The sequence below is a fragment of the Dama dama genome, chromosome 5, assembly GCF_033118175.1.
Source record: "Dama dama isolate Ldn47 chromosome 5, ASM3311817v1, whole genome shotgun sequence".
In the NCBI taxonomy this organism is placed as follows: Eukaryota; Metazoa; Chordata; class Mammalia; order Artiodactyla; family Cervidae; genus Dama; species Dama dama.
In genome coordinates this window covers 86,675,292-86,687,480 of record NC_083685.1, presented here as the reverse complement: position 1 = coordinate 86,687,480, position 12,189 = coordinate 86,675,292, and the positions used below count along the sequence as shown (strand labels likewise).

At 46.6% G+C, this 12,189-nt stretch overlaps 1 protein-coding gene across 1 annotated transcript in view; it reads right to left on the bottom strand.

Moving 5' to 3' along the window:
- ASIC2 (acid sensing ion channel subunit 2) overlaps positions 1–12,189 on the bottom strand; it is a 1,201,082-nt gene that overhangs the window by 796,821 nt on the left and 392,072 nt on the right. The window lies entirely within an intron of this gene.

Below are 12,189 nucleotides of genomic sequence, written 5' to 3'. Positions count from 1 at the left end.
TTGAAACCCATTGATTCTGTTAAAATATAAAACATACATATTACTCCAATTCTTACCCCTTCATCCTTTCTGTTTTTTGACTCTTTTGTATAATGTTTGCATTTATTTATTAAGGATTCAGCTTCTGATTTTGTTTGATTTGTTTCCCTAGTTACTGTATAGAATGAAGTGAAGTCAAAGTCGCTCGGTTGTGTCCGACTCTTTGCGACCGCATGGACTGACAGTCCGTGGGACAATCCAGGCCAGAATCCTGCAGTGGGTAGTTCGAATGAGTTGAATGTAATTGAGAAACAATCCCACCAGTAGACGAAGTGGCAGAGAAGATGCAAGGACAGAGAGTGAATTGCCTCTTAGAATGGGTAGTCAGGTGCGAGACTTCACATGGTAAATATATTAAGCTCCGAGACATTGTAATTAACTAGGGTCCGCAGGGCTCACTCTTTGTACAGTACAGTTCATGGTTTTTGACAAATGTGTAATGACTAATCCACCATTACAATAGCTTACAGACTAGTCTCCCTGCCCTCCATCACCCATGTTCCATCTCTCCCCTTCTCCCCCCTTTGAACCCCTGGCAACCACTGATCTTTCTCTGTCTCCATAGCTTTGCTTTTTCAAGAATGTCATATAGTTAGAAATCATACAATATGTAGCCTTTTCAGATTGGCTTTGCTATAGACTTAGCCATAAGCAATGAGAGTTTTCTCCTGTCTTTTTCTGGCTTGAGAGCTCATTTCCTTTTCTCCCTGACTAACCACAATTTGTTTATCCATTCGCCTGTTGAAGGGCGTCCTGGTTGCTTCCAGTTTGCGGGCAATTATGAGCAAAGTTCATAGAAACATTTGTGTGCACGTTTCTGTGTGGTTAGAAGTTTTCAGCTCCTTTGGGTAAACACCATGGAGCACAATTGCCGGGTCAAATGGAAAACGTGTTTAATTTTGTAAGAAACCACCAAAGGGGACTTCCCTGGTGGTTCACTGGCTAAGGCTCTGCACTCCCACTGCAGAGGACCCCAGGTTCGATCCCTGGTCAGGGAACTAGATCCCACATGCCACAGCTGAGAGTTCGCATGACACCACTGGGAGAGACCCTGCATGGTACAGGAAAGACTGAAGAAGCTGTGTACCACTTTGCATTCCAAACAGCGACAGATGAGTGTTCCCGTTGCTTCATGTTCTCATCACCATTAGGTGATGGCAGTGTTCTGGATTTAAGTCATTCTAACAGGTGTAGTGATATCTCATCCTTTTAATTTTCAGCTCCCTAATGACATAGGATGTTAAGCATCTTTTCTTTTCTTTTCTTTATTTATTTTTTTGTTAGGCATCTTTTTACATGCTTATTTGCCAGCTACACTGATCCATAAAATGGGTTATGAGTCAAGGATTAAAAACAGAAACGGCTCTCAAGCCACAACCATACATGTATCTCTTTGGTGAGATGTGTGTTTCAGATCTTTTCCCACTTTTAAGTCAGGTTGTTTTATTATTGTTGAGTTTCGAGAGTTCTTAATACATTTTGGATACAAGTCTTTTTTTATCAAATGTGAGTTTTTGCAAATATTTTCTCCCAGTTTGTAGTGTGTCTTATTCTAACTGCCCTACCTGTTTACTTTGTTGGCCAGTGGAAATTTTCAGAGTGTAGAGGATGAGAATAATTGAAGGGAGGAGAAAGGGAGTTAGAAGAAGTCATACTGGGGCTATGAACTAGATTCACTTTTAATATCCTTTGAAAGGTAGGAGTAAAATAGGGACATTCCCACGATGTTATGCACGCAGAGGCACCACGTTTCTCTAAAGAAACAGGTTTCTGTGTATCAGAAGCCTTTGAGGTCCTTCTAGTGGTGCAGGAATGAGATGCAGGCTTTTGTGTTGGACTCCAGGAGAAAGGATGCTCATGGAATAACTGTGTGGGTCTTGCAGGGACCCTGAACCCTCCTGTCCAGTCTCTTGGCCCAGAGAGAAGAAGAAATGAGACTGGCAGACACTTTAAACTGTGACTGCACCACTTCCCCATGGTAAGCGCAGGCAGAGGGAAGACCCTTTCCCCCTGCGGCTCTCTCGGGTCATCGGCTTCCCTCCCTGGCTGGGTGTTCGTGTCCTGTCCTCTCCCCACCTCCTGCCCCTGCCTTTTGCACCCAGTGGCCTTGTTGATCACAGAGAGGTCTACCAGAGCCTTGCTGGAGGTGGGGAGCTCCTTCTATTTAAACCCAGATGGGCAGGTGGACCCCAGAGCTCTCAGCTGGCCCCTCTTAGACCCCTTACCCTGGACCCATGTTTTAGAGGCTCCCACTTTAACAGACAGCTCAAACTAAACATATCAAAGTGTTTTTTGATATGTGTATTCTGTGTATCCTGCTGTGTATTCTGCTCTGGAGATCTACCACTCTGTCTCCATCAGGGACAACCTGCAGCCTTCAGCATCTGTTCTGTGACCAACCCTGTCAGGTCCCAGGAAGCCCTCCCATCTCTTGCCCTGTATCCTCCAAACCAAAGGCAGCCACTGTTGGAAATCCAGGCAGCTGTCTGGGGTTGTGTGGCTGCCGGTCTCAGAGACAGAGCCGGTGCACTGGAGAATGGGGAGGGGGTGAGCCCCAGGAGCCTTTTGGTAAGCAAAAAGCCTCACCAAAGGCTTGAAATTAACTTGTCAAGTCCTTCCTCCCAGACAGCATGACAACAATTGTTTCCTGCTTAAAGAGAAAGGACAGATTTGGGCTTCTTTGGTTGTCAAGCATTTTTCTGGCGGAATGAACTCAGGACTTAGTGGAGTGTTCATAAAATCGGAAACACAGTAGCTGCCGATCATGTTACAGTAATAAATAATATCTTACTCTTAAATCTGTGTGTGCACTGTATGTGCATGATCAGTGAAAACTGTGATATAAGTGATAGTGTATCAGAGCTGGAACAGAACCAGTAGAATATGTGTTATAGGAATTAGCTCATGCAGCTATGGAGAAGTCCTACAAAACCGGCGTCTTCAAACTGGAGAACCAGGAAAAGCTGGTGGTATTGCCAAGGGCAGAAGATGGGTGTCTTGGTTTAAGCAAAGGGAGAAGTTGGCCCTTCCTCTGTCTCTGAGTTCTGTCCACACCCTCAGAGGGCTGAATGAGGCCCTTCTGCCCTGGGGAGGGCCATCTGCTTTGCTCAGTTGATGGATTTAAATGCTAATCTCTTCCAGAGACAAATAATATTCACTGCCTATCTGGGCATCCCTTAGGCCAGTCAAATTGACACATAAAATTAACCATCATAGTGGTTTTAAAATGAAATTCACATATTTAATAATGTCCTCTGAGAAAATAATTTCTCATTTACAGCCTCTTTGCAGTGCTTGAAACTAATATGTAAAATTTGTCGTCTTTGAAACTCAAAATTCCTTTTGTTAATCCTTTTATTGACAATTCCAGTTGCTATGGTCTCGGCAGAGCAGTTTGTCCAAGTTGGAATTAATAATAATAATAATTTTTGAAAAACTCCCTAAGAATTACTTCGAGAGAAGTTGTCTAATTTGACATGACATTCAACGAAATACATATTGTGTGAGAATATTGACTCTTAGAACAAAATTAGTGCTTCTGCTGAAATGAAAGCAGGAAAAGTAAATTCTATGGAATAGATAATATTTATAAATAATGCATGTTTTTATTTTGTTACTTCTCTGAATATCAGTATCATCAACAGGAACTCCCAGACATGTGCAATCAAAATTGAATTTAGTTGTCTTGATATATTGCTGACTTTCAGTTATTTAAAAAAAATACAGCCAGATTTTATATATGGATAGATATATTTGTGTATAAAATTATATATATACTATACATATAAACCATAGCAAGGTTTTATATACACAAAGACTTTATATATATACAAAGATTATATGTATGTGTATGTGTGTATATATAGTATTCTTGCCTGGAGAATCCCAATGGACAAAGGATCCTGGTGGGCTATGGTCCACAGGGTCACAAAGAGTTGGACATGACTGAAGTGACTTAGCATGTGTGTATATATATTTATATCTATATAGATATGTACTCATAAAGGTATATTCTTCAAGGTAAGGAGATAGAACATGTTTTATTTCTTTGGGGAAGCACTTGATTCTTTACTCTTGAATATTTAGACTTATGGTCTCTATTTGCTCTCTTGCTAAAGTTCTCCAAATTTAGGAGTGGTCCTGCCCACCAGGGAATCTTCCCTGGTGGTGCAAGGATAAAGAATCCAGCTGCCAATGCAGGAGACATGGGTTTGATCCCTGGGTCAGGAAGATCCCCTGGAGAAGGAAATGGCAACCCACTCCAGTATTCTTGTCTGGAAAACCCTATGGACAGAGAAGCCTCGTGGGCTAGTCCATGGGGTCGCAAAGAGTCAGACATGGCTTAGTGTCTAGGTAACAACAACTGCCCCCAGAAGCTGACTTTGCAACAAACCTCTCAGTAAAATTCCTGTATTGAGTCTGAACAGGAGGAGGCGCCTCCTATAATATCTGGTTACTGGACTGTATTCTATGGCAGCACTTTCAGGCCAATGTGATGTGCAGAAAACACTCTTGCAATGAGTTTGCTTAGACTGCTGTTTCGGGTTCCAGAAGACGATATGGAAGAGCCACTGAAAGCAGGGGCTTGATAACCAGACATGACGGTCACCATTTCACAGCTGCCCTGTGAAGTGAGGGTGTCCACTGCTTCTTCCCTGCTGCTGCTGCTAAGTCACTTCAGTCGTGTCCGACTCTGTGCGACCCCACAGACGGCAGCCCACCAGGCTCCCCTGTCCCTGGGATTCTCCAGGCAAGAACACTGGAGTGGGTTGCCATTTCCTTCTCCAAGGCATGAAAGTGGAAAGGGAAAGTGAAGTCGCTCAGTCGTGTCCGACTCTTAGCGACTCCATGGACTGCAGCCTACCAGGCTCCGCCGACCATGGGATTTTCCAGACAAGAGTACTGTAGTGGGGTGCCATTGCCTTCTCTGCTTCTTCCCTAGGCCCACTTTTTAGAGACGCAGCCTACACGTTTAAAAGTCCACTCCCACGGCCCTGACCGAATGGGCCCATGACTCCTCCCCCTGCCAGAGCTGATTGGACCAGCGTGGATACAGGACTCAGCTCCAGCCAATCACGTTCTCCTTCCTCTGCATTTGTTAGCTGTGGGTGTTGAACTGAAGAGATGATGTTTTTGAGAAAAGGAGGCCTCGGGGGGTCTCATTTTTGAAGCAGCCATGGTTGGGGCGAACGTGCTGAAGCAGAGAAGCCCCATCATTGAGACGAGAAGGCTGCAGGTGGGACAGAACAGCAGGGGAGGAGTGATGGGAGCAACGGAGAGACAGGTCTGTGACTTCCACCCACTTTGTGGGGTCTTGGATACTTTCCCATCCCTCCATCTCCTTTCTATGATCAAGTAAGCTAGTGGAATAGGCCCTGAACTTTGCAATAACAAGATCCCTGAATAAGACAGAAGAAGTGAAACCAGCAAAGGGGAATTAATTTGACCAATGTCACACCATCAAGTTAGAACAGATTCAGGCCTTCTGACTCCAAAATTGAGGGTTCCTTTCCCTCAATCACACTGTCTCCCGATTTCAGTTCCTCTGAAGGAGTTTTCAGAGAACAAGTCTCCTTGACTGTGATTCCTTGGAGGTCAAGGACCATGTATCTTGTAAATTATTCTCTTCCCTGCCTGGTGCATACATGGGGTCAGCAGCTGTAGAATGAACGGATAGGGGATGAGTGGGGAATGAGCTCACCTCTCAGTGTGTGCTCGTTTAGTTCAGGTTGGCTTAGGGAACCGCAGGCCAGCCTGGTCTCTCGTGAGATGCTAGCTCCCATCCCTGACCCCGAGGTCTTCCATCTCTAAGCCCTAGAGACGTGAGTCAGGGATTTCCCTGTGGTCCAGTGGTTAAGAATCTATCTTCCACTGCAGGGCACTGGGATTCAATCCCTGATCAGGGAACTAAGATCCCACATGCCACAGGGCGGCTAAGCCCATGCACCACAATTATTGCACTTGCAAGCTCTGGAGCCCTCGTGCCAGAACTGGAGAAGCCCATGCTCCACAATGAAGAGCCCCCATGTGTCACAGTGAAGACTCAGCACAGCCAAAAAAAAAAAAGAGAGAGAGAGATGAGTCACTTTGGGGTGGAAGCTTTAGGAGCCAGCGTGGGACACCATGCTTCTTTTCCCTCTGCCTCAGTCATAGGACATATTCCAAAGAGTAACTGCTCCTTCATGCCAGGCCCCCGAGTGAGGACAGTGCAAAGCAGAACCCCCAGCCAGCCTGTGGAGGACATATCTCAGGTCAACAGAAATTTGCTGGTTGTTTGTTACTGCAGCACAACCTTGCCTCATCCTGACTAATGCAAGCCCCTCAGCATCTCTTGCCAGGACCCTTCTGCCCTGCCCCATTACTGGCAACCATTCTGCTCATCTTTTTGTGCTGAAGGATTTCTCCCATATTAGATGCATCCTTAGGACTGCTCTCCTCCCCTCTTCTCGAGCCTTTGCTAGTTGAAGAGTTTCTCTTTAAAGAAAGGACAGTCTGGAGCAGTCTTGAGTCTCAGCCCTTGGCTTCTGTGAGTACCTTCACAGGCGTGACATTTCCTCTTCCCACCTCCTTCCAGTTGCTTCTGATCTTTACTCTCTCTATTCTGCTCATGGGCCAGCAGCCTCGGCATCTTCTGACACTGACCTAATAAACCTGCCTGCCTTCTAAACAATTATCAGCCAGCACCAGTGAGCGCACCATCCTCCCAACTCCCTAACCTTCCAGGAAGATGCCCCTGCTCCCTGGAGGAAAAAGAGCAGCAGAGGAAAATAACCACGATGTTGACAGAGTGGAACTCCACAGGGTGCAATTGTAAAACAACTCTCCATTTTTTTCCTCTTAGGACTGTCTGACAGAGCTTCTTTATCCCCACTCCAAGATGATATCTCGGTCAGGTCCCTCAATTTCCTGTCACTTTCAGGAAATGAAAAGTCCTTTGGTCACGGCGAGTCTCAAAATAGTCTGATTTCAGTGATAGACTGTCCAGTCCCCTGTAATTCTTAAATTTGTGAACTTTAAGCGGCTCACTGGCCTCCCTGGAAGACTGGAGTGGGAAATGTCAAGATGCTTGGGCTCCTCTCTTTCTGCCTCCACTGATGACCTCCAGAAAGATCATTTTTGGCAAATAGACTGGGGACCTCCTAATGTTTCTGCTTGACGGGTGATGTTGTGATCTGGTTTTGGAGTAAGATGAGGTTGGAGGCTAGTCCAAGATGGGACTTACCTTCCCTTTAGGCATGCTTGTGAGATCTTGGGGGCCCTTCCCATGGCTCCCTGACATGGATGATGCTTTCCCCACGTGGGCTCCTGTTGGTCTCCTCAGCTTGACTTCTTTCCTAGCTAGAGCTGCTTGGGAGGGGTCTTCTTCCTAATTGTATTTATTTTTTAATTATATTAAAGTATTGTTGATTTGCAATGTTGTGTTAATTTCTGCTGCACAACAAAGTGATTCAGTTACATACACACACACACATAAATATATATCCTTTTTCATATTCTTCCCCATTATGGCTTATCACAGGATATAGTTCCCTGGGCTATAAGGTAGGACCTTGTTTATCCATCCTATGTATCAGGGGTCCTCAACCTCTGAGGTCTAATGTCTGAGGATATCAGGTGGAGCTGGTGAAATAAAAATAGAAATCAGTGAAAGTGAAAGTCGCTCAGTCATGTCCGACTCTTTGCAACCCCACAGACTATACAGTCCAGGCCAGAATACTGGAGTGGGTAGCTTTTCCCTGCTCCAGGGGATTTTCCCAACCCAGAGATCGAACCCAGGTCTCCCACATTGCAGGCGGATTCTTTACCAGCTGAGCCACAAGGGAAGCCCAAGATTACTGGAGTGGGTAACCTATCCCTTCTCCAGCAGATCTTCCCAACCCAGGAATCAAACTGGGCTCTCCTGAATTGCAGGCGGATTCTTTACCAACTGAGCCATCAGGGAAGCCCAGGAGAAATCAAGTGCGCCATAAATGCAATGTGCTTGAATCATCCTGAAACCATCCCTGCCCACATACCAGTCCATGGAAAAATCGTCTTTCATGAAATTGGTCCCTAGTGTCAAAAAGGTTGGGGGCAGCTGCTTATATATAATAGCTTGCATCTTCATGCTCTAGCAGGCCACCCTCTTGACAGGGGCCCTTCAGGAGGAGCTCCTTGCCCTGCCGTTACAGGTAACTCAGACTCAAGACCACTTTCTAAGTGGTCTCTGTGAGGCCCCTCGCACTAGGCGTGAGGTGAAAGGCAGTGTTGTCAGCTAACATCTGCATAATACAGGAGCAACATGCTTCAAAGACATCTTCTGTCTCCCACATTTCGACCTTGCCCCTTTATACCCTCATCTGGGTGCTGGGCTAATTCACGGTGGCCTCCTCCATCTCTCTTGCGTGGGTACCAGAACACTTGGCTCTGAGCTGCACATGTATTTTCTCCCCTAGTGGGAGGGGATGGTTCTCAGCCAAGTCTGAAGAAAAGCAACCGTTCACTAAAATGAGGTTGAGCGTTAAGCTCTGTGTCTCTGATTTGCTTCCTGATGAAAAGAGTAGAAACTCTGAGCCATTTCAACTCACTCCTGGTGTTAATGCAAGTGTCCTCTCCTTTCCAATACTCTATGTTCTACTTATCAGATGATGTTGATGGTTATAACTCTAATTTCACATGGATGGAGAGACACACAAATACACAGGGGCCTAGCCGGCTTTGCTTACGATAGTTATCAACTGTCATTAAATAAAAATAAATCCTTGCTTCTATCTACCTTGGAGCAGGCTGCCTGGAGTTGTCCATCCAAGAAGCAGTGTGAAAGCCAGTCGGCATCTGTGACTCAGAGCATCTGTCTCTCCGACTTGGGGTTTGAGGAGCACATTTGAAATTTCTGTCTGTCTTTTCTGCACTCCTCCTCATCCAGGACGCCAGCACTCCTCTCTGGGTGTGAGTCTCTGCCTAGCTTCTGACTTACTGTATTCCTCCTCTTTAGAGAGGATGTCCATACCCCTTCTGTCTGGGTGTGTATCTCTGCTCTGCTTCTGAGCTGGATAAGCAAACTGTTTTCCTCTGTGCTCTCCCATACATTGTGCTGTGTCTCTAATAGGAAACTTTGTACCTGTTCTTACGGTTTTTGCCTTCTTGAAACATTCTGGCTTTCAAATAGGGGCAACAGCCAGGGCCACTTAGGCTTCCAGCCTCTAGCGCCTGGTGACTAGGACTCCTAATTTTCATCCAGGTTGCATGCATCCGTTCTAAGTTGCTTCAGTCAGGTCGGACTCTTTGCGACCCCATGGACTGAAGCCCGCCAGGCTCTTCTGTCCGTGGGATTTCCCAGGCAAGGATACTGGAGTTGGTTGCCATGCCCTCCTCCAGGCAATCTTCCCGACCCAGGGGTCAAACCTGCGTCCCCTGCATTGCAGGTGGATTCTTTACCACTGAGCCACCAGGGAAGCCCTTTCATCCAGGTTAACCCAGGTTTAATTACTGTGCAGGGAACCAAGATCTCTCATCAGGACTGCTCACCGCTGTCCCTCCGAGATGAGATCAGACTTGCAAGACGTCTTATTTCCTAGGGACCCAGAGGTTAGTGACAGTGTTTGACCTGTGTTCTTTCTTTCTGAAGCAGGAATGCCTTTGTTCATAGAGTCTTAATCTCAGGGACCTCCCCTCAGAGGGATTCCCTTGTGGTTCAGACAGTAAAGAATCTGCCTGCAGTGCAGAACCGGGTTTGATCCTTAGGTTGGGTGGATCTTTTGGAGAAGGGCGTGGCAACCCACTCCAGTATTCTCAGAGTTAGTATAAAATGTAAGTGGAAGAAAATATTTGCAAAGCACCTAGACAGTGGCTGGCACAAAGCGGAGCTTGATCTATGCTGGAGTTCTTGTTAATGTTGTTACTGTGTTTATCGGTACTTACTATTCACAGCTTCCCTAGTGGCTCAGACGGTAAAGAATCTGCCTGCAGTGCAAGAGACCCGGGTTCAGTCTCTGGGTCAGGAAGATTCCCTGGAGAAGGGAATGGCAACCTGCTCCAGTATCCTTGCCTGGAAAATCCCATGGACAGGGGAGCCTAGCAGGCTACAGCCCGCAAAGAGCCAGACATGACTGAGTGACTAAACACGCACATGCATTTGTTGACAATAAGGCACTTGCTACAATTTGGGGGGGGGGGGGTATAGAAGCTCACTCCACGCCAGCTCTTACTACTATTTGACAATGCTAATTTCTCTCCCAGGCATCCCACCACCCTTTCCGGGTTATAAATCTGCCTCTCACCCAGGTAGCCAGCTGCCTCTTGAATAGGAACCAGTTCTCTGTAATCAAGCCTGTGGCGATGGCAATTCCCCATCTCGGCATCTGCTGGGTACCCACAGCTTTATTGCTCTCCTTGGTTAGAACTGAAATGCGTTATAGCATTAATGCTTTTCAGTTTGAAACCTGTAGATCTGGCTTCTCAATTTTCCCCCTGGGACCAGAACAGAACTTGTCTTCTAGAAGATAAACCAACTGTGAGCCCTCTGTCAAGGCCCTTGACCCTACTGGCTGATTTGGAGAGCACCATCTGGCACAGAGAAGTGTTAGCCATCGAGGCAGGATTTAGTCACCTGCAGTTGATGGGCCAACAGCAGGAGAGCTCTCTGGGACTGGTCTTGCTAAAAGGGCCAGCAGGGTTCTCATGTTCAGTGCTTACTAGGCGGCTCAGTGGTAAAGAATCCACCTGCCAATGCACGAGACGCAGGTTCGATCCCTGGGTCGGGTAGATCCCCTGGAGGAGGAAATCTCAACCCACTCCAGTGTTCTTGCCTGCAGAATCCCACGGGCAGAGAAGCCTGGCAGGCTGCAGTCCATGGGGTTGCAGAGAGTCAGACACGGCTGAAGCGACTGAGCACCCACGTTCCAGGCACTGAGCCGAGAGCTCTGCCCCCAAACAACTCTGGGATCCAGAGTAAGAGTTAAACAACTGTTGAGATAAAAATTAGTCACAACCTAAAAGTTGATGGTTATGTTTTATTCACCTAGAATTTTAGGACTTCAAGTCCAGGAGGCAGCATCTCAGGTCACCCTGAGAGAACGACTCCTAGGAGCCCAGAGGGCCACCCTGGATATACATAAGTTTTTGCAACTCGGGGCAGGTGGTCTGATTGTCAAAATGTTATTGTTTGTTAAAGGAAAACCAGATATCTCAAGTTAAGGAATTGAGTGCTTTTCTACGTATGGGAAGATGCAAGAGTCTGGGCTCAGTGAAATCATTCCTTTGATAGACACCTCACCTACCTGGGGCCAGCATCCTGTTTCACATCCTGAGTTTCCTCAGGGGTCACCGTGGGGTGTGGCTGATGGCTGCTAGATGGCAGATATTCTTTCCTTCCTGAGTTTCTTGAGGGCTCACTGGCTCACCACAGCTGTGGGTACAATCACGGATGACTATATGACATCCTTTTTTTTACTAGTATGGCAATACTAGTAAATAGTATTAGTATTTACTAGTATTATAAAAACACTAGTAGAAATTGTCCATTTCTCACCCACCCACTGGAATGGCAGTCATGGCCTGAGGATTCAGAATAGATACTGACCAGTAGCCCCTTCCAGAATATTCTGGGTGAACATCAGTGCCAACAGAGAGGGAATTATCAGCATCCCTCACAATTCCTCGACTGACGGATATGGAAACAGAGAACCAGAGAAGATCAGTAACTCTTGGCCAAGGTCACCAAGTAAGTGACAGAGCCAAGTGCAGCCCTGATCTGACCTCGTCTGGTCTGCGCCTGCATCATGCTCCCTCCCACGTGCACAGATTTCTCTGTCACTGGTATCTTCCCTCCAGCTTTGCATCTACCCAGAGCATCTTGCTTCCATCTCAGTCTCCCTCCCTGCCCTACAAAGGGCATGTGCTTTGAGCCTGTGCCTGTGGGTAGAAACTGCCGCCAAACCGTGGCCCCACAGAACTTCCATTAGTATTTCTCAAGATGCTGCAGAGCTTGTTTTGCCTGAGGGCTGAACTTTTCCAAGTTTCTGGCCCAGGCCTGTGGGGGCTCTTTCCTCCCTCTCTACACAAGCCAGCAAAGAGAGGTGTCAATGAGATCCTCAATAGAGATCACTTTCATGCACTCATAACCTACTGTACCTGAAACCTGACTTTAGAAGACAGAGAAGAAAGAGAACT